General features: G+C 37.0%; 1 protein-coding gene across 1 annotated transcript in view; it reads right to left on the bottom strand.

The window, feature by feature from the left end:
• Positions 1–5,634: 5,634 nt before the first annotated feature.
• The window catches only part of LOC128617181 (uncharacterized), a 62,698-nt gene continuing 62,200 nt past the window's right edge, over positions 5,635–6,132 (bottom strand). The window contains exon 19 of the mRNA XM_053640221.1: positions 5,635–6,092. The gene's annotated coding sequence lies outside the window, so the exon portion shown is untranslated. The remainder of the gene's footprint in view (positions 6,093–6,132) is intronic.

The following is a 6,132-nucleotide window of genomic DNA, read 5'->3' as shown; positions in this document are numbered from 1 at the left end:
TGTATTGTTTACTATTATAAACAATATACTATTATGTAGTACATATCGTTTTTACAAGTGATGAAATCAATATGAACAAATATTTACTTACCAAATTTGACAATGGTGGAAGATTTCAATCTTGCCCTACAACATCTATCGTCTTCTGTCTGCTTCGCGCTTCAAATGAGATCTCATGATGAATGTTCAGAACATGAAATCATTATTATATTGATTCAACATATACTTTTAAGTTGAGGTGACAGATACTCTCAATAATTCAACTTACAAACTAGTTTTGACAGTGAAAACTTAACATGTTCCGTTGACTGAAAAACTAAAAATAAATAAATAAATAAATAACTTTGTTGTGTCAACTTAAAAATTTACTTGGGAACAACTAAAACTCAAATTAATTTTTTACAGTGTAAGCATGGTGTTGATATTGTAAAACTGATACGTCTTCAACTGACGTAACGGTGGTAACTTTAAAACTTAAAAATCAAGTAAATCCTAGTACATAAACTAATATTCACACTAATAAATCAATACTCAAGTGGATGTTACTCAATCCTGTTACTCACTACTGTTACTGTTATTCAGTCCTGTTACTGTTACTCAGTCCTGTTACTGTTACTCAATCCTGTTACTGTTACTCAATCCTGTTACTAACTCCTGTTAGTGTTACCCAGTCCTGTTACTTTTACTGTTACTCAGTCCTGTTACTGTTACTCAGTCCTGTTACTGTTACTCACTCCTGTTACTCAGTCCTGTTACTGTTATTCAGTCCTGTTACTGTTACTGTTACTCGGTCCTGTTACTGTTACTCAGTCCTGTTACTGTTACTCAGTCCTGTTACTGTTACTGTTACTCACTCCTGTTACTGTTACTCAGTCCTGTTACTGTTACTCAGTCCTGTTACTGTTACTGTTACTCACTCCTGTTACTGGTACTCACTCCTGTTACTGTTACTGTTACTCAGTCCTGTTACTCAGTCCTGTTACTGTTACTCAGTCCTGTTACTGTTACTCACTCCTGTTACTGGTACTCACTCCTGTTACTGTTACTGTTACTCACTCCTGTTACTGTTACTCACTCCTGTTACTGTTACTGTTACTCACTCCTGTTACTGTTACTCACTACTGTTACTCACTCCTGTTACTGTTACTGTTACTCACTCCTGTTACTGTTACTCACTCCTGTTACTGTTACTGTTACTCACTCCTGTTACTGTTACTCACTACTGTTACTCACTACTGTTACTGTTACTGTTACTCACTCCTGTTACTGTTACTCACTCCTGTTACTGTTACTCACTCCTGTTACTGTTACTGTTACTCACTCCTGTTATTGTTACTCACTCCTGTTACTGTTACTCAGTCCTGTTACTGTTACTCAGTCCTGTTACTGTTACATACTCCTGTTACTTTTACTGTTACTCACTCCTGTTACTGTTACTCACTCCTGTTACTTTTACTGTTACTCACTCCTGTTACTGTTACTCACTCCTGTTACTGTTACTCACTCCTGTTACTTTTACTGTTACTCACTCCTGTTACTGTTACATACTCCTGTTACTTTTACTGTTACTCACTCCTGTTACTGTTACTCACTCCTGTTACTGTTACTCACTCCTGTTACTTTTACTGTTACTCACTCCTGTTACTGTTACTCACTCCTGTTACTGTTACTGTTACTCACTCCTGTTACTTTTACTGTTACTCACTCCTGTTACTTTTACTGTTACTCACTCCTGTTACTTTTACTGTTACTCACTCCTGTTACTGTTACTCACTCCTGTTACTGTTACTGTTACTCACTCCTGTTACTTTTACTGTTACTCACTCCTGTTACTTTTACTGTTACTCACTCCTGTTACTGTTACTCACTCCTGTTACTGTTACTCACTCCTGTTACTGTTACTGTTACTCACTCCTGTTACTGTTACTCACTCCTGTTACTTTTACTGTTACTCACTCCTGTTACTGTTACTCACTCCTGTTACTGTTACTCACTCCTGTTACTGTTACTCACTCCTGTTACTTTTACTGTTACTCACTCCTGTTACTTTTACTGTTACTCACTCCTGTTACTGTTACTCAGTCCTGTTACTGTTACTGTTACTCAGTCCTGTTACTCACTCCTGTTAGTGTTACTCACTCCTGTTACTGTTACTGTTACTCACTCCTGTTACTTTTACTGTTACTCACTCCTGTTACTGTTACTGTTACTCACTCCTGTTACTGTTACTCACTCCTGTTACGTTTACTGTTACTCACTCCTGTTACTCACTCCTGTTAGTGTTACTGTTACTCACTCCTGTTACTGTTACTCAGTCCTGTTACTGTTACTCAGTCCTGTTACTGTTACTCACTCCTGTTACTCACTCCTGTTACTCACTCCTGTTACTGTTACTGTTACTCAATCCTGTTACTGTTACTGTTACTCACTCCTGTTACTGTTACTCACTCCTGTTACTGTTATTGTTACTCACTCCTGTTAATGTTATTCAGTGCTGTCACTGTTACTCACTCTTGTTACTGTTACTCAGTCCTGTTACTGGTACTCACTCCTGTTATGGTTTATATGAGTAACCGGACTGAAGTTTTAGCATAGAATTAGCAAATTCATGAAATATTAGCATGGCATACATACATGCTAATAGCATGAGGATACTGAGCAAATTCTAGTGATTTAACAAAAATTTGTATTTTTAAAATAAACAAATAACATCTAACAAATAAGTTAGGTCACAGGACAGTATGTTGAGATTGACCTTCTCAGACAATATCATTGTCATCAAATATACAGAAAATAAAGAAGAGGACTTACTTTTGGCCTTCCCATCGCCTTCAGCTGAGCCAGACTTCTTGTTGAAAATGTGTCCTGTGGAATGTCCAAATTTTTCAGAGGGGAGAATGTGTTAGGTTAACGGCACTGAGTGAAAACCTGAGGACACGACTAAAATGTGTGTTTTATCTAAAATATTGTGTATTTCTCATGGGGGGAAAAAGCATTTTAAAGCATAGATTGGATATCAAGTCAACGCAAAAGAAATAAGATTTCTAAAGGATTTTAATCATTATATTTCATGGTAAAGTATAGAGATAGAGAGTGGGGACATGCAACAAATGCCATTTTTTTGTGTTCTAGGTAGTTTTTATTAATGTTTTTAATTAGACATTTTAAAGTTTAAGCAGTTAGCTTAATGTTCAGGACACTTTGCTTAATACGAAAATGTATTTTAGAGTTCATTTTCATGCATTTTTATACATATGATATCCTGTGGAGGGAATGACCTCAGAATGACATAACTTTTCTTTTAATATCTCAACAACTGAAGTAGCAGAAACGAAAATTTTTATGGCACAAACCAGCTCAAACGATTAAGACTATTTTTTACATACTTCACTGTGCTCTTACTTAGCATATGGATTGTATAACTGTATTGTACACCTGACATCTACAATACAACATTTAAATGAATATTTTGATTAAGTTCTATTTCAACTCGAAATATGAATGAATTCAGTCCCCCCGCAAAAGGATTGCATGTGCATTTTGATCAGGTGCAATTCATAGATAACTAAAGGGTCCTTCAAACGTGGATTAACTCGCTATATTTACACTTTCTGTGTTTTTCCTTGACAAAAAAAACATCGATTTTTCATATCTGCAAAGGAGTATAGTTCTGAACTTAAATGATGAGTTATCGCTAGCAATTTAGTTAATCAGTGCTAATTTATTTAGCTAGTAGTAAGGGAATTGTCGGAATACGGGTGGAACACAAACTGTTTAATTGTGGCATGTTTTAGGGAAAATGCTCCATTTTGGGTGTGAAAGTGGTTTCAGAGCCACATATAAGTGCTATATGTATGCCTGTACGCTGTAATCATCCAGATTAAAACATTTTTTTTTTTTTAAACGGCTTGAAATATTTCACTTCATGTGTAAAGAATCTACAATATATGAAAGTTCCACTTTTTGAATTAAATGATAGGAAAATTTTAACTTTTCCCATTTCACTTTTACCACTGGGTTAATTCCCTCTATTCAGCCAGCAGGACTTCCCTTTTAAATAAAAGGAAACATGAGTGAACCAGTTCCATTGGCAGCCATACGTGCAGATAACATTCCCGCCACCATGTGTGACAGATGAGCACTTCCTTTCCTTCTTCATACTCTTCTCTTCCATCATTCTGGTACAAGTTAATCCTAACCCTTGCATCAGAACTGGTCAGGCTTTTTAAGAGGATTTATTTATTTATTTATTTTAGCAAAGTCTTTCTAAATCTGGCCTTCCTGTTCTTGGGTGTTACCAGTGGCATGCGTCTGTATTTACACTCATGAAGGTGTCTCTTGATTGTAGACTTTGACAACGATACACCTAGCTCCTCCAGAGTGTTCTTGACTTGGCTAGATGTTGTGAAGGGGTTTTTCTTCACCAAGGAAAGATTTCTGCGATCATCTACTTTAGTTGTCTTCTGTGGTCTTCCATTCCTTTTGGTGTTGCTGAGCTCACCAGTGCATTCCTTATTTTTATGAATGTACCAAATTGTTTATTTTGTTTATTGTATTTGTTTCATTGATATAATAATGAAGTCGTGATTCATACCTTCATAACCATTTTTAGACAAGTGTGGGGGGAAAGGGAGGGAAATAAGACAGAACTGATTGAATTCTAATGCAAAAAGTTTGCTGTATACAAACACAAATGCATACAGGTCTTCACCCCTTCCCTGCTCAGCCACTCAGATAACAACCTGGTCCATGTGCTGCCTGTCTACATTCCTTTGGTGAATTAACAGCCTCCAATCACAAGGTATGTGAGAAAATGGTCTGAGGAGACCAGGGAGGCACTAAGAGACTGTTTTGAGTCTATGGACCTGGAAATGCTCTGTAGTTCGCACGGGGAGGACATTGACAGTCTCACTCACTGTGTAACAGACTAACAGACATTAACTTCTGTGTGGAGAACACACAAGAAGAAGGTTCTGTGTTTTTCCAACAACAAACCCTGGGTGACTCCTGAGCTCAAAGCCCTGCTAAAGAAAAAAAGAGACTGTTCAGATTGGGGGACAAAGGAGGGTTCAAAAACAGCTCAGAGGGGAGATAAGGAAATGAAAAGACAACTACAGAAAAACGTTGGAGGAGCACCTTCAACAGAGCAACACAAGGGAGGTCTGGAGGGGACTGAAAACAATCTCAGGTCAGAACAAAGACAATGGGACGGGCCTTGTCACTGTCTGCCAAAAGAAGAGAATTAAATCTCCAAGGCGGTGGGCTACGTTTATAAATAGAAAGATGAATATCTAATTGTAGAGGCAAGTGATCAGAAATTACAATACCCAGATAGTCCGAAGAAATTACACAAGAATCAAGAGTGTGGTCTATAAAAAAAATAATCAATCCTCAGATTGATTATGTACATTGTAGGAAAGTGTCATTTCTTCAGTATTGTCACATGAAAAGATGTAATTAAATATTTACAAAAATGTGAGGGGAGTACACACTTTTGGGAGATACTTATATATATATATATATATATATATATATATATATATATATATATATATATATATAACACATTACAAGCATCTTTAAAACAATCCTTGAGGTAAACAAACCAGAGCGTCCACTCTGTACAGTTCATGGCTGATGTCCTTTCTTCTCAAAATGATGTAGAGATATACCCAAGATCCCAAGATGCTTTGGCCAAACATCTCAAAGATGCCAATACTCCAGAAATGTGCTTACAGAGGCCACATTATGAAGCTCTTGTGGTTTTCTTTATATCTCCGAGGATTAAACGGTCTAAACTTGGGCTGAATTTGCTGGAATGCACACTCATTTACATTTATTCATTTAGCAGACGCTTTTATTTAAAGTGACTTACAAAGGAGGAAATACATACTCCTGAGAAGATTGGTAACTGTCTTGAAGGCTCTCCATCCTTCTCACTGGAGAATGGTGAATTTCAATGATAACCCTTCCCAGACTGATTAGCAGCAACAAATCACTTCTCTGAGGTCATGGCTGATGTCCTTTCTTCTCAACATGTACAGATATACCCGAGTGCTCCAGAACACCAAACCGCCGTACGTTCTGCTTTTCTAGATGCACACACAATTACTGATGATTAATTAATCTTTA

Source organism: Ictalurus furcatus, chromosome 13 (assembly GCF_023375685.1).
Source record: "Ictalurus furcatus strain D&B chromosome 13, Billie_1.0, whole genome shotgun sequence".
Lineage (NCBI taxonomy): Eukaryota > Metazoa > Chordata > Actinopteri > Siluriformes > Ictaluridae > Ictalurus > Ictalurus furcatus.
This window is presented reverse-complemented; position numbering and strand designations above follow the sequence as displayed.